This window comes from Acomys minous (assembly GCF_964271855.1).
Source record: "Acomys minous genome assembly, chromosome: 11".
NCBI lineage: Eukaryota > Metazoa > Chordata > Mammalia > Rodentia > Muridae > Acomys > Acomys minous.
This window is the reverse complement of record NC_140492.1, coordinates 46,803,630-46,827,256: the sequence shown is the minus strand read 5'-3', so window position 1 is coordinate 46,827,256 and position 23,627 is coordinate 46,803,630. Positions and strand designations below refer to the sequence as shown.

Sequence of the window (23,627 nt, the reverse complement as noted above, 5' to 3'; positions counted from 1 at the left end):
CTTTTCAGGGACGTTGTTCTTGTAAAAAACAATATGGAGAAAACAGATTCCAACAGGTAAATATATTTCCAAGTAACCATCAAACATCACTGCAGATATTACCTAACAATTAGGTTAGGTTTTAGAATACAGGATCAATTTCTACCTTAGAAGATGTACCACGGGACTGGAAAGATGGCTCCGTGGTCAAGAACACGTCCTGCTCTTGCACGGGATTAGAGTTTGGTTCCTAGCATGTACTCATAACCACTTCTGACTTCAGCTCCATGGGGTCCACGGCCTTCTGCTGGCCTCTATGGGCACCAGCACACTTATGCACACACTTGCACTCAAGTGTGCACATGTACAAACACAATAATAAAAAAGAGGATATACCATGACAAGGTAAGATTTGCTGTTGACGTGAAAGAATGACCCAATATGACAAAATCTACTCATTCAAATATAAGATAGAAAATACACAAGGTAAACGAATAAATATAATATATATATATGTAAATGGAGATAATCACATGACTATCTCCAGAGCTATACAAAACAAAACTTTTGACAAATCTATGACCCTGTTTCTGGTGAAAAACAAAACCAAAAACACTCAACAGAATAAGAATTGGTTTGTATTTCCTAAACACAATTCCTTGGTCCAAAAATATATATTAATGAGGGAACAGTAGGGGGGTTTCCACTCAAGCTAGAAGGGAGAGAGGGTGCTAACTATCTCTGCTACTCCTAGGCATTGCTACAGATGCTATAGTCTAGAGGTGCTAGCTATGGAAATGAGTTGTGCAGATACTACCCAAGATGCTGCAGACTTTGATGTGTAACCCCTCAAAGAAAACACTCCAGCAAACTGCAGCTCAAAGATCCAAATCAGGAAATGGTTCCTGACGGAGCGCCTTATAAAGGCCAGGGTTGCTCGACCGTCCCAGTAACCTCCAAGCTTCGCAACACATGTTCCATTTGGACGTGAGTCTCTTTAGCCTCTTCTCAGTCTGGAGGAACACAGCGTGTGGCCTCTCCTAGACTTCCTCCTCTACGCCGCCCCCTCCCCCGCCCCGCCCCACCATTGCTGAATAAAACCTCACGGAAAACGCAAACACGGAGCCCACAAACAAAATCCATCTTGCCAGACACATAAAATGGCTAATTGGTTGAGCATGGAGCAAAACACGGAAGTGATGTCATGCTTTTATCTTATTTGAAGCGTGAAGGCTTTGAAGCCAGCCATAAAGATAGGACGACGTCAGAGCAGCCACTCTTCTCTCAATTCCTCCTAGACCCAAAGTGCAATTTGAAAATGAATTTCAGATCTGACTTGTTTCCAAGTCAGTTTGTCAAAAAGCCTGCCCTTCCAGCAAATGCTAACCAGGTTTCCGGAGTGCACAGCTGTACCCCCTTTGTGTTACCCTGTGCTCCTTGGGGGGTCAGTAACCCAGTTGCCTCAGGCTTGGTTGAGATTTTCTAGAAACCAGCCAGATTATTACATAGAACGCTTGTGGAGATTTTTTTTTTTTAATTTCAAAGCCTGAACATTTCTTTGTAACTAAATGTTTTTTGGCATAAAATCATAAATTTTTACCCACATTGACTCAAGAGGTTATTTAGAGTGTAGCTAAATATTTAAATATGTTTTTTTTTTTCAGCGTCTGGGGAGGACAGGTAAAGGAGGCAAGGCTTCTCAATCTGTGAGTCACGACCCCACCCAGGTGGGTCGAATGACTTTCTTGTGAGCATCACCTAGGATCAACCATCAGAAAACACAACCATCTGCATTACAATTCGTAAGAGTAGCTAAATTACAGTTATAAGGTAGCAGCAAAAATAATTTTGTGGTTGGCGTCAGGACAACACAAGGAACTGTGTTAAAAGGTTGCAGCGTGGGGAAGGTTGAGAGCTGTTGTTTTAAAGTCACTTTATGTTTTAGAAACCTCAGCTCAGGCCAAACCAGGGATCATAGCTCTGACACTGAAAAGAGTCTCAGGAAGCTAGCCAGTTTATGGAACCAAGTTAGACAGCGGGGAGCTGTGCCTCCTATACTTTTACCCCCAGAGGCAGAGAAAGTTATTCACGGAACGATGCACTTTCAACAACCTTCAGAGTCCATGTGGATGGAATTAATGATTTTAGGAAAGATATTCTATTATAAACTTAAGCATGAAACCTACAAGAAAAAGAGGTGCACAGAAGTAGGAGGGATATGTCCACATGTGAACACTGGAAGAAAGAGGGAGGTCCTGCCCAACGTCATACACAATTCAGATCTTAAGCCTGGCTCACTGCTGCTTTAACACAGAAGGTCTATGTATGGGATTGTTAGCTCTGTGTTGGCAGCCTTCACAGCAATGCTGGTGATCGCTCTGGACTCCTGCTTTCCAGCTGAGATGCTTCAGTCAGACCCTGGGAAGAAAAGGGCCTTTTACTCTCATGTTTCCCATAGTTTCCCTTTTTATTGTGCCTCATAACTGTCATGCCTTATTGGAGAATATTTGTCCTCATTATATCGTCTGAAATCTTCCCCCAGATATGACTGGATATTTCCCTGGACCCCTCTAGCAGTGCGCCAGTGTAAATATATCAGTCTCTTTCTATGGAATGGTCTAGATTTCTTGGAGTCCTTGGCGCCCGTGCTTTGGAGGAGTTTGTAAATAGCTGGCATTCTATTCCCCAGCATTTTTCCACTGGCAGAACTCGCTTCCCTTTTGCTACTGTTATTTTTAAAATAGATTAATTTTAAATTATTTGTATTGGCATGCATTCATTAAGCACAGTAATGGGGCTCATAGAAACATTCTAGCACAAGCCTTTTGTGTACTCGGACTACATTCTCCATCCCATTTCTCTCCCACTTCCTGCAGGTTTTATGTAATCTTGGCAAAAATCTCGAACCTACGAATGAGAGAAAGCATACAACACTGGAATCTGACTTATTTCACTTAAGGTGATGGTCTCCTGCAGCATCCATGTTCCTGAAAATGGCTTGCCTTCCTTCTTCTTTATAGTGAAGTAACACTCTGCTGTGTCTCTGTCTCTTGCTTTCTTTACCCATTTACCTACAAACGGACACTGAGGCAGATACATTAACTGGACAGCTGTGGTGTAATAGGCATACACATATACACATTGCTATGGTACATTTGCCTTGAGTCTTTCAGGTGGATACCTAAGAGTGGGATAGCCAGGTCATGTGGTAGGTCTATTTTTAATTTTCTGGGAGGAATGTTTACACTGAATTCCACAGTGCCTGAACCCATTTAAATTCCTAAAAAGGGTAGATAGGGGGTTTCCCCCTTCCTGCCTCTCCAGCACTTGTCCTGCTTATTTGTTTATTTGTTTATTTGTTTATTTATTTATTTATTTAATGTTATGACTGTCACCTGCATCCCACGCATGCCTGGTGCCCGTGGAGATCAAAAGAGAAAGTCTGGCCTTCTGGAACCTGAGTCACAGATGGTCATGAGGCAACATGTAGGTGCTAGGAATTGAATACCAGCTTTCTGCAATAGTAACAAGTACTCTTAACTGGGGACCCATCTCTTCAGCACACACACACACCCCATTGTGTGAGTGTGTGCACATGTATGTGCCCACATGTGTGTGTCCACATGTGTGTGTGTGCAAGTCCCTCTGTTTATGCCTCTGTGTGTGCTTCTGTCTCTATGTATGTGTTTATGCATGTGTGTATGTGTGTGTGTGAGTGTATGTGTATGCAAGTCTATGTGTGTGTGTGTGTGTGTGTGTGTCTGTGTGTGTGTGTGTGTGTTACTTTTCCTCAGTCAAGCTCCATCTTATTTTTTGAGACAAGGTCTCTCACTGAAAAAGCTTACTTATACAGCTAGACTAACTATAGCCAGCAACTCCCTGGGACTCTTCTATCTCTACACCCCGAGTGCTGGAACTACAGGCATTCATGGTTTTTATTATGTGACTGCTGAGACTCTGAATTCAGGTCATTACACAAGAACTTTACCAACTGAGCAGTCTCCCCAGTTGTACACACACTTTCCTTTTAGCACAGATATATTGCCATGCATTGTAAAGAGCAATGACTTTGTGAAAGGCTGATGAGTGAAATGCCACTGTCCCTCGCACCCCTCTTTATTGCAGAGCATCAAACTGTTTGCCGTTATCAAGCTCAATAGTGTGCATAACTGAAGTCATCTTAAGGACCATTATACATTCAAAGGCCTGCATGTCCAGTATTACTCTACAACTTTTCTACTGTTCATTTATACGTTTCTGATCTTAAAAACCAATCATAGCTTTGATAATGAATATGTACTACTTGCTATCTGTAGGCTGTGTTCTAAGTATGTAGCAAACATAATCACTGGGAGACTTGAGGATGCCCAATTGTCTTTCTATGACAAATTGCCAGCATATTTACAGGTGCAGGTTATATGCTTGAGATAACTGAGCCTCCAACATGCTGCTCGTACCATGGACCACGGCAGCCTTCCACCATGTTGTTGAAATCTACACTTCTTCCCTCAGACTGGCCTCAGCACACAGTGGAAGGGATGCTGCAGGCTTTCCAAGGAGAGCAGGTGTTAGAAAACAAGGGCTTCTGCCTGGGCTTTGGGAGGTGTTTCCTTTTTGCACCTCAGCTGTGAGGAAGATGAAGACTACCGTGACGTTTCTATATGAAGCATTTCTGGAGAGAGCTGCCTTACCAGACCCAGGGGAGAGCCAGCCCTGACTAGATGAATAAGTAACACCAGATGATTTTGACTCTTGCCCTTGAATGACTCTGATTGATGCCTAGTGGGACACAGACAAGCTGTTTCCTCTGAGCAGATCTGTAAGCAATTCAAATGTTGTCATTGTTTCACTACCGAGTTTGTGGGTGTCTTACTAAACCTAAAGAACTGTGAGTTTAGTTTGAACGAGCTGTCGTTGAGAGATGGTCATTTGACACAAAGCACTGGTGCTGCTGGGGAGAAAAGCCTTATCAGATGTCAGATGCACATTTCTCTTTTAAAACTGTAGTCCTCTGTGACACTTAATAAAGTGCTTTCCATGTGGTGTGTGCTGGATGAATATTTGTTGGTTTAAACTGAAATAGAGTAAGGACATGCACTGGCATCCAGATGTGGCACTTCCTGCCCCTGGGCACCACAGCTGTGTGGTAGAGAATATGTCACTTCTCTGGTCTTCAGCTTTCTCTTCTTCAAAATGGATCTTATGCTCAAATATTTAAGAGATGCTATAGTCCCTCCGATTGTACAGTTCATGGTAGGTTCTCTCTGTCTGTTTCTGTCATCTCTGTCTCCCTGTCTCTGACAGACTCTCTGTCTCTTTGCCTCCCTCTTACCCTCTTTCCCTTCCTCCTTTCCTTCCTTTCTTCTTTCCTCCCTCTTGCCCTCCCTCTCCTCTCTTCTCAATTTTTTACACAAGAGAAACAAGGAGAAAAGTAGGGTTCCTCTCAACTGTAAAGCATCTCTCGTACACAGCAAAGATCATCATTTTTGGCTTCAAGAGAGCACAGAACATTACAGACGCACATCAGGTCATTTTTGAGAGGGTTCATATAGTAGTAGTGGGAATAATGGGAGAGTGGATGCGTGAAATCCAGTCAGGAAGCTAAATTCAGGATCCTACAAGCCAGATAGCACACACACAAAGTAAGTGGGTGGACATCAGGTCAGGAACAAATGGCAGGCTGATTCTACGAAGGCAGAGAATGTTTTAGAAGGCCTTGATGACCTGGCTTGGAACACATAAAAGATTATTGACTAAGAAAAAGAGAAGTCCAAAATTATCTCAGTAATTTGACATGTTCATATGGGATATTTTCTAAGTGGGCCATCTCAGCTTTGTAATGCTATCTTGAAAAAAATTTGATAATAAAAGTATACTGTGCTAACTAATATTTTTTTAAAATCTGAAAACTTTCAATAAGACTATGGTAGAATGGAATTGTGTGTGTGTGTGTGTGTGTGTGTGTGTGTGTGTGTGTGTGTGTGTGTGTGTGTGTTGAGAGGGGGGTAGTCCTATTTAACCTCTACTGAACTGTAAGAAGTACGTGAAAAGAGCCAAGTTGAAGGTCAATACCATCACTGACATCTGATTTTTTTAAATTAATATTTTAGATTGACATTTGGAGTGGTCAATGAGCTTCACCATGGCACCTTCATCCATGTGTCATTACGTTTTGTTCTGCCACTGTCTTCCTGTGTTCCCACCCTTCACCCCCAGCTGGTACCATTTCCTCCCCAGTTAGTTCCCCCTTCTGCTCTTTTATTACATGACATCTGATTTCTGTTAGGAGGAGGAGGAGGAGGAGAAGAAGAAAGAGCTTACATGTTATAAAAGAAAAGCAACAGATAATCTGGATACTAAGAAAAGCATGGCATTAAAATACCTACATCAATTAATCTGTATACTTTTACCTTTTGCCTTTTTTTTCTTTCTTTTTCCTAATGAAAATGTGAGAATACATTACCTTCTCAATTTTCAAACCATTACAAGCAAATAGAACCACTGACAGAAAATGTAACATCTGAACAGATTGTTGGATTCTGAGTGAACCTGATGATTAGATGTAGATTAATTGTATTTTGTATAAAGTTGGGGCTGAGCCAAAGCTTTTTATTGTGGGTAGAGCTGTGGTAATTGCTGGCAGCAGCCGAGGACGTGCCTGGCCAGACTTTCTAGGTTTTGGTTCTTTCGTAAGGATTCAAACAAGACACGGAGTCAGCGTGGAATTAACTTACCACAGGCAGAGCTGTAGGGTGAAAGCAAGGCTTCTGATGCAGCCCTGTGGGTAAAGGAGCCTAGATCATTCCTCCTGACGCCTGATCCCAGCAGTGGAGGGAGTCTCTCTCTAAAGGGCAGCTTATTTCACCTATCTGGTCTAACAATATTCACCTCTCAGTTTACCATCCTAATATAAGAGTTGATAGGCAGTATAATATCTTACTTATGAAAATTTGTTTTTATTATTTCATTTCCCTACTCTGAACTTGCTTATATCTTTAACCTATGGTATATGTGTGTGTATTATATTAACCTTTACCACTTTAACTATATTTATACCATGTTCATTTTGATTATGTCTGCTTATATAGATGGATATAGATGAGTATCTCTGTTTTCCTATTCTTATATAGGACTCTTGGTATTTATTGAAATTTGCCTTCGAACAGTTTTATACTTTTATCTTGGAATATATTAAGTAGAGTGCATGCATATTATAAAAATCGATCCCACATGGGGTATTATAGTGGTACGTTATAAAGCCAGTTTATTACAGGACTACTGATTACTTCTCCAGATGGATTTAAATTGATGCTTGTAAGGAAATGGTTGCACAAGAGGCCCTATTAGGTCCCCAACCTAGAAATATGCCCCTGAGAAGACATCCTTTAGCTGCATCGCTTCAGATTGTTTTGAGGAAAAGAAACACTTGGATGCCTCACGAAATGAATACTGGCTCCAAAGCCTACCAAGACAGTTTTGAACTATACAAAAGCCCCTTTTAAAATCCTGCTCAATATTTTATTTATATTGCTTCAGATAAGTGATTCCTTATACGTGATAAATGTACGTGCAAATTGTTTTGTAGAAGTCTATCGTCTTTGTGATTCTACTATCTGTAGTTTCCTTCTCTTTTTCTGTCTTAGGCAGAGTTGGAGTAAATGTGGGGATTTGAGAAGTCTTCTCTCTCTCTTTTCAAGACAAAGCATGCCCTGCACTCTCCCCTGCACTCTCCCCTGCACTCTCCCCTGCACTCTCCCCTGCACTCTCCCCTGCACTCTCCCCTGCACTCTCCCCTGCACTCTCCCCTGCACTCTCCCCTGCACTCTCCCCTGCACTCTCCCCCTGCACTCTCCCCTGCACTCTCCCCTGCACTCTCTCCCTGCACTCTCCCCTGCACTCTCCCCTGCACTCTCCCCTGCACTCTCCCCTGCACTCTCCCCTGCACTCTCTCCCTGCACTCTCCCCTACACTCTCCCTGCACTCTCCCCTGCATTCTCCCCTGCACTCTCCCCTGCACTCTCCCCTACACTCTCCCTGCACTCTCCCCTACACTCTCCCTGCACTCTCCCCTGCACTCTCTCCCTGCACTCTCCCCTACACTCTCCCTGCACTCTCCCCTGCATTCTCCCCTACACTCTCCCCTGCACTCTCCCCTACACTCTCCCCTGCACTCTCCCCTGCACTCTCCCCTGCACTCTCTCCCTGCACTCTCCCCTGCACTCTCCCCTGCACTCTCCCCTGCACTCTCCCCTGCACTCTCCCCTGCACTCTCCCCTGCACTCTCTCCCTGCACTCTCCCCTACACTCTCCCTGCACTCTCCCCTGCATTCTCCCCTACACTCTCCCCTGCACTCTTCCCTGCACTCTCCCCTGCACTCTCCCCTGCACTCTCTCCCTGCACTCTCCCCTACACTCTCCCTGCACTCTCCCCTGCATTCTCCCCTGCACTCTCCCCTGCACTCTCCCCTACACTCTCCCCTGCACTCTCCCCTGCACTCTCCCCTGCACTCTCCCCTGCACTCTCCCCTGCACTCTCCCCTGCACTCTCCCCTGCACTCTCCCCTACACTCTCCCTGCACTCTCCCCTGCATTCTCCCCTGCACTCTCCCCTGCACTCTCCCCTACACTCTCCCTGCACTCTCCCCTACACTCTCCCTGCACTCTCCCCTGCATTCTCCCCTGCACTCTCCCCTGCACTCTCCCCTGCACTCTCTCCCTGCACTCTCCCCTGCATTCTCCCCTGCACTCTCCCCTGCACTCTCCCCTGCACTCTCCCCTGCATTCTCCCCTGCACTCTCCCCTGCACTCTCCCCTGCACTCTCCCCCGCACTCTCCCCCGCACTCTCCCCTGCACTCTCCCCTGCACTCTCCCCTGCACTCTCCCCTGCACTCTCCCCTGCACTCTCCCCTACACTCTCCCCCTGCACTCTCCCCTGCACTCTCCCCTGCACTCTCCCCCTGCCTGCACTCTCCCCTGCACTCTCCCCTACACTCTCCCCTACACTCTTCCCCCACTCCCACTTATGACTGTTGGAAACAAAGGATTTATGCAAACTTATGAAACCATGAGCATTCTTTTTTGAAATCACCGCTCTTAAGCCAGATAATCTCACAATAATAGAAAACAGTCTTTGGGCAAGATACAGAACTTGATTGTTTTAATTTTTCAGTCGTTTCTAACAAGAAATAACCAGCCTCAGCCTCTGTTTCTCTTTCTTTCACGCAATATTAGCGCCTAAACAATTGTAAACTGCAAATCTGAAGTTCCTTTAGAAATGACCTCACGTTTCTGTTATTAATCTAGTGGAGGCCTGGGAGTGAGAGGAGAAAGGGTAAATTTTGCCTTTGGCCACCAGAAACAACACAGAGAGCGTAAACAACATCCACAAATTTCAGTCACGTTATATGCATCACTTGATGTGACTTTGGGGAGGGGACAAAGCTATTAATTGACATTTCCTCATGACAGCTTAGCTAAAAGAGCTGTAGTTGAGAATCAAGCCTGAATCTGAATCTTTTCTATATTAGGATCATATACAAGCCCCATTTCTCTCAGTAATTCTGTCAGTTTGGTGATGAAAAAACATGCAAGATACTATGTAATACAAGTATAGCAATTTATATTGTGAGTTGAAGATCAATAGTATGAACAATCTTCTTGAATTCAGATAAATTTTCAAAAAGTAGGATCATGAGAAATACAAAATACAAGGATGAAAAGAAATAGTTCCTCCCCCCACCAAAGAATAGAAGATCCAGGAAGTTGGTTATCTAGGTTGGAGAGAGTAGCTGTGATGTGTGAAGTGGGATAAACCCCTCTGCTCTCTTGGTTTGTTTTTCAGTGTTGTCCATAGACTTCAACAATCCTGCCAACCCCTTTTGCCCAGCTCCTCTCTCTGCCAATCAGAGGCTTCAGGGAGCTGGTGCAACAGCTGAGAGCTGAAAGGAGACCAAAGGCCCTCCCCGGAATCCATGACCTCTTAGAGTTGGTATCTTGGCTCTAAAGCTAAGGACACATGTCTTAAACTCTGATAGTTAAGGGAGTCTCTTAACTATCAGAAAAAAAAAAAACATTTGGGAATTAGAATGAAAAGAAGCATTGTAAATATTTGTCTGCGCTGCCTTTGATCAGGCACGCTGTCACGATTCCCTTTTTTCATCTGAGAGAAAAAGGATGTTGCGTGCTTTGGGAACCAAGGAAGCCGGGAGCCTTTATTCTCTGAGCATTTGGCACTTGGCAGGGAAGCAATAAGTACTTTCTAGGTTTAATTGAGAAGAGTAGAAGGGGAGAGCTAAAGTAGTTTAGAAGCTAAACCAATCTGAAAGTCTTTAGAAGAAACTTACCTAGGGCTGCAAGTAAGGCTCACTGGTAGGGCACTAACTAGCCTGCCATATGAAAGACCTTAGGCTCTCTTCCCAGAACCAAGGGAGGGAGGAAAATTACTTAAACGTGTACATGACATGTCTTCATAAGTCAGAGGAATAGGGAAAGTTAGAGAGAGGAAATCAAACGATGATGCATTGACAGACATCAATTGGGGGTTTCTTTGTGATCCAGTTTTCCTGTCACTTCTGGGAAACAGTGCTCTCTTCTAAATCAATTTGAGCTGGTGCAGTGTGTGTGTGGCGGGGGGGGGGGGGGGGGGGGGCGGGAGGCGGGAAGCAGGGCAGAGCAGCTTCCCTTGACTCTGTGTTTACAGTACGTGAACTTTGGTTACTCTTGGCTTCTCTCCCTCGCTTGACTCACTCTGTCCTTGAGAAGGGTCAATTGTCTCATTATTGTGTTGGAAAAGACACTAATTCTTCGTAGCTGGGGACCAGCTGACCGTAGAAGATACAGTTGCTGGCTCCTTTGAAGGGCTTTACACACAGGGAATCCCTAGAGGTCAGGGGCAGGTGGCTCTGAGAGGCTCATGCTGGAGCGATGTGCACCTTTCACTGGACATGGCCTCCTTGTCATGTACCTAAGCTGTGCCAAAAATTGGGAGCTTTTGAGTAGTGAAGATGGCGTGTTTTTTTTTTTTTTATCTCCTTCTGTCAGACTTCCTTATCTATTGCTTCATTGTTTCCAAGCAAGTGTGGGTAAAGATTGCTTTTTTGTGTTTTCAGCACCTTCAAGCCCTGCAAAGTTTACTAGGCCCTATCAGTCTTATAATATGAATACATTTGTTTCCTCAGCCACACACAGAGAAAGCTTGTGGTAGGGTGACCTATCACTTTCCACCTTATGAGAAATCTAAGGCTTATAAAATTAAAACTCCTCCAAGGACGTACAGGCAGCAAACAGCGAAGGGGGGGGCGGGGACTCAGGCCGGTCTGACCAGCTCCCGTTCAGATAACTCTGGGCTTCATAAGGAGCTCCACATCACGTTACAAAGCATTTCTTTGACAATGTCCATCAACAGTTTTAACAGGATCCTAAGGTTAGTTTTAACTTCACACTCCAAACAGTTGCTTAGTCTCATTTAAAAATGAAATAATTATCAAAACAGTTTGTAATGCCCCTTTAAATCACGAAAGACAACCAGTGCATAGATGATCAAATTAATATTTCCTTGACCATTAACTATATAAACGCATACAGTGACTCTATATAACATTTATTTCAACTTTCAGTTTTATTTTTGAAATGAGATTTTCCCCCCATATGTGCATGTGGCATATGTGTCTGTGTGTGTGTATAGGAGTACATTAGTGTGTGTCTGTGTATGTGTGTATGGGAGCACATTTGTGTGTGTGTGTGTGTGTGTGTGTGTATAGGCTAGACGTTGACATCAGGCATCTTAGATAGCACTTCATTTTCTTTACTAAAGCAGAGTTCCTTGCTAAACCTAAGCTCATTGGGTCACTTAGTCCAGCTGGACACTTTGTCCCTGGAAGCCCTGTGTCTTTCCCTCCTGTCCACTGGGATTACAGGAAGGGCCACCATGGCTGCCTGCCTTTTATCTCATTCTGGGGATCCTCTCATCCTTACTCTTAAACAGCAGTTTATTGACCAAGACACACACACACACACACACACACACACACACACACACACACATTCATAGAGTAAGTTTTCATTTTAGCTTTAAGTATTCTGAATAACAAAATTAAGGTAATAGCAGAAAGAATTCATTTTGTTATAGCCTTTGCTTTGGACCATTAGTCAATGTTAATCAAATACTGACATGCACCTTTTATCCATGATTTGTTTTTAAGATCGTGAAAGCTATCATCAATTACACACTTCAGTTTGCTGCATAGTACAAGGCTGCATCAATGCCAGCATTCTGAGGGGTAGTAGGTGTCCTTGCAGAGTGACTAGACTAGGCGAAGAATGAAGTGAGGGGACACCATATTGACCAGGGCATCCTATGTTAGCTGCCTTAAGTTATTAAGTTTTAGTCCTTGCAAACATTCAGACCATTTTACCTGTCCATATTAATAAGATAAAGGGAATTACGTTGCTTAACATTCATTTTGAATAAATAATGACCTGTTGATTCAAAGTTGTGTTAGTGCTGCTTTTTCCAAACCTTGCAGTTTTGAATGGAAACCCCCAAATGCTATAATGATACGTTCTCTTTGCCAGTGTACGGACTTGAGCTTGTAACAGGTAAAGAGATTAGTGATGAAGGGCGGTTCCAAACCACCAAGCAAGTCTTGTCTGGGTGCCATCCTATAATTAGAAATTGTAGATATGTAGCCTGCTCTGCTCCCAATGGTAGGCTGCTCTCTGGAATAGAGAGACACAGAACCCTCTGCCAAGAGGGCTCTGATTCAGCCGATTAAATCACTCCCACTCGGTTACCACATGACCACACCTCTAGGCAGAACTGCCAAAAGGAATGTGGAGTGGTAGGGCTCCTGCATTCCTACCTTGGCATGGAGCACACTTATGACATTTCTTCTGGTCTTCAAGGGTTTCCTCTTTGTCCTACTAATGCTATTATGGTGTGTGTGTGTGTGTGTGTGTGTGTGTGTGTGTGTGTGTGTGTTTTCTTTTCTTTTCTTCCCTATGCAGAAATCTCCATATTAATAGGGGAAAATGTTGGGTGCAATTTCTTCATAAGTTGCCAAAAGAGGAAAACGGAATACATACTTAAGCTAACCTGCATACCTTTGAAAACCATTTTTGAAGCACGGACGAGAAGTTTCATGAGTGAACTTACTCAAAATGCCTTGGGCTTGGTGCTCTGACTAACTGGGTGATTCCAGCAAAGATCATAATGAAGTTTTATCTGAGTACATTTTTGATGCTTTATTTAAAAGACTTACTTGATAAGGCCATTAGACTCTTACTATTATGATATATGCATATAAATAATAATATACTTGCCAAAAAGAAGAGATGGATGAATGAAGTTAAGGATAACCCATTTTTTTCCAAATAATTATTTTAAAAATTAAAACTCCAAAAATCCCAGAGCAGCTGGATGCTCTCCAGCTGTCTTTTCCTTTCCTAGCTCTCTTACAGGATAGTGATTTCCGTGAGCCCAGAATGACAACATCAAGTGAAAAACAGGATGCAGCACTTAGGAGTAATAGAAGGGGAAGTTTAGCCTCTATGTCTCTTCCATGGATAATGCCCCCTCCCTCCCTCTTCTCCCCATCCTGTGCATGAGCTATGCTTCTTTGCCGTATCCATCTACATGATAAGTTTTAATCAGAAAGGATCTTCTGAAAAACTGTCTTAAACTTTTCCTACAGGTCTTTCTTTTTCAATATGTGAGAGTCTCCATATATTAACAATGTGGGTGTGTGTTGACAGTTAAGACTCTGGATCTGATTTAGGAGAGAAAAAAATGACAACATTTTATATGTTTCTCTGACTGTTCTATGGTTATTTGTGTCTATGGTGAGTCCCTGAATAATGGGAATTTGTAGGCTTATATAAATCCTTACTGTTTCAGTATTTATCTTCTCTTTCTGTGTATAGTGCACGTATATGTATATGCATTCGTGTGTGTGTGTGTGTGTGTGTGTGTGTGTGTGTGTGTGTGTGTATTGCGTGCGGAAGTGCACAGATGTGTGTGTGTATGTGTGTAGGGATTGTGAGGAGTCTAGAAATCAACACTGGTTTTCATCTACAATTTCTTTTTTCTTTTTCTTGGTTTTTTCGAGACAGGGTTTCTCTTGTCTTCCTGACTGATCTGGACTCACTTTATAGACCAGACTGTCTTCGAATTCACAGAGATCCGCCTGCCTCTGCCTCCCGAGTGCTGGGATTAAAGGTGTACACCACCACACCCAGCTTTCATCTACAATTTCTATAGCCCTGTTTTCAGAGGCAAGTTTCTCCCTGAACTTGGAGTTCCTCAGTTTCGCTAGACTAGTTGGCCAGCAAGCTGTAGGGTTCTGCCTGTCTTTGCATCCCCAGCACTAGGGAGTTTTTCCTATTTTTTTGGGGGGGGGTATACAATATTGATAATGTTAAAAGGTTAAAACATTTTCTTTGGCGTATGCCATGCACCAACCACACTTTGAATTTATAGACTGAATGCTAAGTTCTCAGAGAGTAGAAAAGGCCATGAAAAGTTGGTACGAAGGCAGAATGTACAAGTAGGAGCTCCAGGAACAACTCCTCCGCAGGTTCAAGAACAGCTAGAGGTAATATTGTCTGATGTCTCTATACATAAAATGTGACATTGCTCAATGGCATTTCCACATAGGACATATTTTTAAATGTCCAGGTAAAAATTGCATATGAAAAAGATTGGTTTATATTATGGGATACTATAGAATCCCTGGGCTTTGGGTTCATTTACCCACCATGTCTTCTGTCGTTGCTCTCTACAGAACCCAGCCTTCATCCTTAGGATGGCTCCTGTCATCCTCAGCTTGTACGGCAGCTGCCAGCTGCAACACGGTACAGCATGCTTCTGCCTTAGCTTCCCACGTAATGAAGTCTCCCCGACTGAAGTGTCCCCCAGGGGAAGAAAGCTTTTCACCTGGGAACACTGTTTTGTTTTAAGTCCTGAGCCCACTCCAGAACCAACCACGGGAAACACTGTGAGCACCCTTTAAAAAAAAATCAGGTCATTGAGAAATGTGCCTGAGCTAGGGAGGAGGGAATAGCTGGGCAAACTCACAACTCTCTTGATCAGACAATGGGAATAAAAGTCAATGGAAGCTGAAGGCCAGGAGTAATGACCTATACAGTAAGCACAAATTCACTGTGTGTCTTAGCAGAAACACTAAGCAAAGTTACAAAAAAAAATCAGATAACAATTTATTTGTACGGAGACACATTCAGGCTGGTTTCATGAGACCAGGGCATCTGTGAAGAGCTTTTGGCCTAGACTTTCAGAGAAAAATAGGAGTACAACAACTGGGGAAGGACCAGAGGGCATGACAAGAATGCCACCATTTCTCAAGGTCAAGATGACTACAAGTGTGTAGAAATGAAGACACAGCAGAGCTATGGTCTTGTGACTAACTGCCCTCTCTTGTGTATCTTTGATGTTGGAACTTTTCCTTTTCCACAGAAAGATAATCCTCTCATGTGAACAAGACTTGGATTTGTCAAGACAAGGGAATGGCCCAGCTTCTGCTATTGCAGGTAGAATATCTGAATTTGCAGCAAAGCTGGTTTCAAAACCAAAAGGTTTGTTTTGTGTTTTTTGAGAATGAAATATTTGACAAAATGAATTTTTTCTTCATTTTCTTTTGTTTTCCTTTTAATAAACCAGCAAGTGGGCTCCATGCTTTGGATCATTGAATTTTAGAGAGAAAAAAAAAAGAATTTCAGAATCAGGTAGAAAAGGAAAAGGGGGAAGTTTGGCCCTTTGGGTCCCATTGGGCTGCCAAGAGAAGAAGGGTGGTTGTATAACAAAGAGGAAGTAGGCTCCATGCCTGGCCTTCAAGGCTGCAAGGTTGGTGCAATACAAGGCAACATTAGGTAGAGAAGAAGCCATTGTTTGTCCCGCTTCTTGTTTGAGTGGAGGCTTCCTCCCAGGAGATCCCACTTCTGTCCTAGGTAGAATAGTAGTTTCCTGGAGTTGCTGTGATGAAGGTCCACAAGGTGGGTATCTTGAAAACTGCAGAATCTTTGTTTCATGGTTGAAGTTAGAAGTCCAACACTGAGGTACTGTCAAGATCATACTTTCTGTGAATGCTTTCTCTGAGTCCAAATCCCTGGGGATCATTGACTTGTGGCTGCTGCACTTTAGCCTGTCTCTGTGGCATGGTGTTGTTCCCTTGGTGCATTTTCTCTGTGACTCTTCTCTCTTCATTGCTGATGTTTTGACACAGAGTCTCATGTAGCGCACGCTCACAAGCTGAAGTTAGCAAGCCCCTGGGCGTTCTTGTCTCCATCTCCCAAGAGCTGAGATCATAGGCGTGCACCACCACGCCAAGCTTTCTTCTCCTTTTAAAAAGACACCGGTTATATTTGAAATAAGGACCCATTTTACTCCTGTTTGACTTCATCTTGACTCGTAATATTTGCAGTGGCTCTCTTTCCAAAGAAGATCACAAGCCAAAGTATTGAGGGCTACGTATGACTCCAGCGTACCTTTTTTTGTGGGGATGCAAATCAAGCCGAACCTGGAGGCTACGAGAACGTCAAAGAGGTGGAGGGTAGGTGGAACTTAACCATGTCTTTAAGTAGCACAGAGAGGTTTAGTCCTCTCAGTTGACCCAGGAAGACTAGGGGAAAGTTCTCTGAAGCTCAGCCTAGCAGGGCAATGTGACTCTGGAGCTGGGAATTCCAAATCAAAACACCTGATCTGGCAACCGTTGGGTGTGGGGCGAACAAGTCTAACCCCAGGTGGGTCCTGCAGCTCTGATGAGGACTCAGGAAGAACTGAGCTATCAGGGGGAATTCCTGGGCCTAAATGAGCTGACAGAAGCACATTGTAGATCACCAACGAGCCCAGCTGCAGCCTGTCGTCAGCAGCAAGGCCAGTGCAGTAATCAGCCAGCCAGCAGTCCTGATCAGCCACACTGCCGAAGAGTACAGCAACGATTCTCAGAGCACAGCGAAGGTCTAGAAATAAGCCTTCTTCAGGCTACGTCAAGGTATCCAGCCTGTAAACCTGCAGTTGCCAACATGAGGCTTGAGACCCATTTGGCACGTCTCAAAAAATATTTACCTTATGATTCATGACAGTAGCAAAATTACAATTATAAAGTAGCAACAAAAATTAATTTTATGCATGGGGATTATTATAACATGAGGAACTATATTAAAAAAGGGTCACAGCACTAGGAAGGTTGAGAACCACTGGTATCAGTCTAGACAAAGAAAAGTTCTAAAAGGCCCAAGATGGGACCACATTACATAAGGACAAATCAGACTTGAGATGAAACTAAATCTTCACTCTCCTGTCACCTCCGCCCCTACAGCCCACATATACACATTGCACTACTACTTTGAGACAAGGGTGCTGGTGAGGGACATCAAAACAGTCTTAGTCAAGAAAACACATTTTTCTTTTAACTTCTCAATGGTATGTGAAGCCATCATACAAGTCTACTTTGTGCAATGACTAGGTCATCCAAACAATTTAAAATATGTTAATGCATACTGATAGTGTTTACTGTGGATTAAGCTATGTATATGTAGGCGTTAATACATAGATCGACAGTTTATAGAAGCCTGGAAGAGTATTTGGTCAGTGTGGAAGAGTGAGGGCTAATCTGGGGACTTTTAGACTGTCCTACAGGGTGTCTGGCTTCTCTGAGAGGGCTCTTGAGACCAGCGATTAGGGGTGATATTTGACTTACAAGCTTATCAAACACAGACACATGATTTTACATGCAGCGGTGAATGCCTTTCTGTAGGCAGTATGACATGGCACAGCTTCACCTGAAGGCTTAAGTTGTCAACTGAAGTGCGACATTACCAAGCTTTTAGAAAATGACAGAACAAACACACAAAGCCAGGCTGTAATGGTGTGCACATTTTAGAATACCCATCCTGCCTCCCGGTTTGGCCAGTGGGAACTGTTAGGAACTGTTAGAACTACAAATCCTTTTGAGGACTAACCTTGGACCCAGGGAGAAGGGTGGTGAGGAGGCTTCTTCATCACTACCATCTCCCTCCCAGGCTGTAGCTCTCCAGGTGTGCAGCTACTATGGAAAAGACCTTGATTGAACAGCCAGCATCGTGGTGCTACCATTACCCACTGATGTCATTTCTCTGACCATCTGACACCACAACAGAGCAACAGAGGCGCCTCCCAGGAAAGGCAAAGGCTTACTGCTTCAGAGACTCCTTCTCTGGCCCTGTGTCACTGTCATATAAGTCTAGTATTTAACAAGATACGTTCTAATTATGAGTACAGCCAGATGCCTGTATCTGTGGTTCTGCCATGATTAATTGAAAATATCTGGAAAAAATTATTTCTATACTTAACATGTTGAGCTTTTTTCCCCTTGTTTTTGTTGAAACAATGACATTGTTTTAGGTATTTTAAGTAATCTAAAGATGGCACGGTACACAAGAGAGTGTATATAGGTTGCATGTAAATAGAGTGGTATTTTATGAAAGGGATTTGAGCAAGGCCAGCTAATTTACAGGAGCATGTCCCACATTACATACTCTTGGGCCTAAGGATTGCTTAGCTGCTACAGAGCCTATCATGGCCCTTTTTATGTGTCCTCTTCTATATATTCAGTGAACTTGAAAAGGTTTGGTGTTCACAGGGGGTTTAACAGGAATACCTAGGGACGATGATTTATATTTGTTTTTATCTAAAGCAAAACAGATGTTCAAAGGCAACAACAGTGTCTTTTATATACTTATTTATAGTATCATGTTTGAGAGATAGTATGCAGGAAATACAGTGTTTTATGACCTTGGTATTAATGACAAGGGTGGAATGTTAGTAAAGGAGAGAAGAGTGAAGACAAAAGCTGAGAAAATCCACTCAAACTCATCTGAAGTCTGGCCTCCCCTTGCCCGTTTGCCAATGTCCCTAGAAACAATCGGGAAGATTCTGTCCATTGGCTTTGGTCTTTTGCATTGGACCTATGCTGCAATGGGACACGTAGCCACATTTTCAAGTATGGTGAGAAAATTCCAGAAACCCGGGGTGGCGTGGTGACTGCTGAAGAGAAATTTCCATTCCAGGAACTGAGGCCACTCTAACTGTCTCCTGAGACTGTCCATGTCTTTTGACACCCCTAGAACTGAGGAGGCCCCAGCACCACTATTCCTAGCCCCCCTGTCATTTTCAGAAGGAAATCAGCTGCTGGAGTCCTGGCCTCTTGGCTGATTTTCTGTGGCTTTCTGGTAGGTAATTCAAACTTCTGCAGTGTCATAGTAAGAAATGGCACCATCTATCACATTTAAATAAAACTGACATGTGCATAATCCACCTGTTAATACGCATGCACGCTATCATTGTCATACTTAGATTTACCACTTCCCAGCCTACAGATTTATTTTTTTCTATCTTCTTTGACTAATTTGTGTGTCTATAGAGTATGGAAAATTTGCTTTAAAACCCTGAGTGAGTCCAGCTGGCACACAGACACATGGGCACACATAAAGTATTATGTGTTTATGAAAGCTACCTTTTAAGTGTATATGGACAGTTACTTTCTTTTCTAATGAAAAGCAAAGAAGCAGCTGGGAAAAGCACTGTGTAAGAAATGAACACGTAACTTTATGCCCCGAGTGTCTGGCCTCAGAAAGTGGTCTGGAAGGGCAATCAAGTGTAATTATAAGTAACCTGACTTGCTTTTATTTATGAGGTTTGGTATATTGCCCCAATTTGCCAAACACAGAGTTTCCTGACAACTGACATTATAGTGTGTCTGTGGAAATGTGGTCATGCCTCATAAAGCTGCTGCCTCAAGGAGATTATATATGGTTTCAGCACAGAGCAGTTTGCCTGCCAGCAGCCTGGGACAGATCTCAGACCCGGAGCTCCGGACTGACCGTTAGACAGTCCGTCGGCCTCGCCGAAGCTACCCATACTTTCCTAGCTAGAGTGGTAAGCACACATACACAAATATGACTTTAAAAACGTTACAACACTTGGCAAGCACAGGGTGAATTTTAGTAGCATTGCCCACTATTGTGTCCAAGGACACTTTGGGTGCGCAGCCTATGATGACTGACCTCAAGGGTCAACCAGGACAACCGTTTTGTTAAACAGTAGTCTGGATATTGCTTCAAAGGAACTTTTTAGATAAGTTTAACATTTCAACTGCTAATAAGGTTTTTTTTTGTTTGTTTGTTTCTTTTTTGATTTTTAAACAAAGCACTTTTCTCCACAAATGAGTGGATGTGATCCTCATTCAATTAGCTGGAGGCCTTGAGGGGAAAATAAGGGATTTCTGCCAGCCCCAGGGTTTAAACTGTAACTAAAAAACTTTCCATGGATTTTTATCCTGCTAACCTACCTTGCAGATCTTGAATTTCTACATTTCATCAACATGTGAGTAAATTGTTTAAAATGTTCCCTTTCCCTTTTTCTCCTTCTCCTTCTTCTTCTTCTTTTCTTCTTCTTCTTCTTCTTCTTCTTCTTCTTCTTCTTCTTCTTCTTCTTCTTCTCCTTCTTGTTCTTCTTCTTTTTCTCTCTTTCCCTATTCCCTCCCTGTCTCTTTCCTTGCTTCTCTTTCTGTGCCTTCATTCTGTCTCTCATTCTGTTGGGTCTGTTTTTATGGAGAGCCTTGAGAATACACAACCAATATACACTGTTTACCTTGTGGACTTGGAGCCATGAATTATCTCTGTCTCTCTCTCTCAGGCTCCCAGGCCCGGGTTGCTAGGTCTGGGAAGATTTCACAAAAGGCATGCAAAGTCTGTCACGGGGATGGGACTGAGCCTCTCTCCCTCTCTTTTTTAATTTATTATTTTTAAGTATATTTTATTGATTTATTCATATTACATCTCAATTGTTATCCCATCCCTTGTATCCTCCCATTCCTCCCTCTCTCCCATTTTCCCCTTACTCCCCTCCCCTATGACTGTGACTGAGGGGGACCTCCTCCCCCTGTATATGATCATAGGGTATCAAGACAACATTTGCTCAACCATGTTCATAGCAGCCTTATTCATAATAGCCAGAACCTGGAAACAACCTAAGTGTCCCTCAGTAGAAGAATGGATAAAGAAACTGTGGTACATTTACACTATGGAATACTACTGAGCTATTAAAAACAAGGAATTCCCAAAATTTGTGGACAAATGGATTGAGCTAGAAATGATCATAACGAGTGAGTAAACCCAGAAGCAGAAAGAGTCAGATGGTATATACTCACTTATATCTGGACACTAGCGCAAGGGATATATTCCATGAAAGTCTTCGCTTACCAGGAAAGTGGGTCAGAGGAGAGGACATCCTATTGGGACTCTAGGTGAGAGAAGCATGGGAGAATGGGGAAATAGAAGGATCCAGAGGGTCCTAGAAACCTACAAGAAGAACATTATGATGGGAAGATCTGGGCCCAGGGGTCTTGCTCAAACTATGGCACCAGCCAAGAACAATACGTGCAATAAACTTTGAACCCCTACACAGATCTAGCCAAGGGACCGAGTCTCTTCTGGTCTTGTCTTAACAGCCTTGGGGATACTGATCTCCTTATGCTCAGATTCACGGGCAGCCCAGACTGAGAAGTAGCAGACTTTCCCGGAGGTCAGCAGGGAAGGAGGCTTTCTGAAGCTTTTGGAAGAGAATTTGCAATCTCCCAAATAGCACAGTTTGTCTGCAGAGGTCTAAAAGAGGAATCTTGCCCGGCTCTGGAATTTGGTCTCCTGATATGTTGCTATTTTAATTATAAAGTGACTTAGGAACCCGACAACTCTAGCTGTTGATAAATTAAAGTACCACCCTTTAACAGTTGTCTCCTGTTATCGCTGCGGGGTGGTTCCAGACTCCCAGTGATCTGGTCAGAAAAGGCCAACAAAAGAATTTGTGTCCCAGAGTTTTAGACTAGTAGACAACCCCTCCCATGCCCCCTGCCAACTCTGGTTCAGACTGTGACAGCTACAAAAAGAAGAATATCATTTGCAGCCACAACTGTGTGGATACTTAGGCCACTTACATAATTTGCAAGAGTGTTTTCATATTACTTACGAATCTGTGTAGTTAAAGCATTTCTAGATAATTTACAGTATATAGTATGGTGCTTATGCTATATAATTAGATGTTACATTGCTTCGATGAATATTGATAAGAAAATAATTGGTATATATTCAGGAAAGATGCAGTTCTTTTAGAATATTTCTCATTCATGGTAAGCTGGCTCCGTGGATATGTAACATGAAGATAAAAAGAGACAACTGGGTTTACGGCAAGGGACCCAAGGGACCCAAGGGACCCAAGGGACCCGGGCCTCAGGTGTCACTTTGAGAACATTATACTGGTGATGTTTCCATGGTATACCTTTTATGAGTTCATGTGTCTTCCTGAGCCATGTTTACTACAAGTTGAGGACTTTAAAAGAGGAATGTACAGTCCTTCTTCCTGTGCGGGACCTGGAAGGATCTGTTTTCTCAAAGATTATATACATTTATAGCTGATAGATGGTCTCAAGACTATTTGTAGCCAATGTAGGAAGACTTTTAGTGTGGTGGTAGCATGTGTTTAATCTATACAAGACACAATGAGGTATAGAATGGGTTTAATACTGAAAGTAGAAAAGTTTAAAACTGAGCCAGGCCTAATTTTTCCCATCATTAATATATCTATATAATTCCAAGCAGTCTGAGAATTCTAAATCTGAATCTTGTGTATAAAATATTAAAGCTATTTTTAAATCAAAGCTGGAAGATATCAAAATGTTTCTTTATAATTTTAAACCTCATTTTTTACTTTTACATTTTTTACTTTTTACAGAATGGGAAAAGATTTTCACCAACTCCACATCTGACCAAGGGCTGACATCCAAAAGATATAAAGAACTCAGGAAACTAGCCATCAAGAAACAAAATAACTCAGCTTAAAAATGGGGTAGAGATCTAAACAGAGAATTCTCAACAGACGAAATTCTAATAGCTGAGAAACACTTAAAGAAATGCTCAACATCCTTAGTCATCAGGGAAATGCAAATCAAAACAATGAGATTCCATCTTATGCCTGTCAGAATGGCTAAGATAAAAAACTCAGGGCATAGCTCATGCTAGCAAGGATGTGGAGCAAAAGGAAATCAATTTGGTGGTTTCTTGGAAAATTGTGAATAGATCTAGCTTAAGACTCAGCTATAGGACTCCTGGACATATACCCCCTCCCCCCCAAAAGCCCCAACGTACCACAAGGACATTTGTTCAGCTATGTTCATAGCAACTTTACTCATAATAGCCATAAACTGGGAACAACCTAGATGTCCCTCAACTGAAGAATGGATAAAGAAAATATGGTACATTTACACAATGGAGTATTACTCAGGTATTAAAAACAAAGACATCATAAATTTGCAGGCAAGTGGGTGGAATTAGAAAAGATCATCTTGAGTGAGGTAACCCAGACCCAGAAGGACAAACATGGTATGTAATCACTTATAAGTGGTTATTAGTCATAAAGTATAGGATAACCATGCTACAAATTACAGACCCAAAGAAGGTAAGTAACAAGAAGGGCCTAAGGCAGGATGCTTGAGTCTCAGTGAGAAGGGAAAATAGATTAGGCACGGGATAGAAGGAGGGGAGTGTGTGGGGGAGGGATGGGCATGGGAACAGGAGGGATGCGGTGGTAGGAAGATGGAGGGAG

General features: G+C 42.9%; 1 protein-coding gene across 4 annotated transcripts in view; it reads right to left on the bottom strand.

Moving 5' to 3' along the window:
• The window catches only part of PHLDB2 (pleckstrin homology like domain family B member 2), a 217,986-nt gene that overhangs the window by 120,519 nt on the left and 73,840 nt on the right, over nt 1–23,627 (bottom strand). The gene's annotated exons all lie outside the window — the stretch shown is intronic.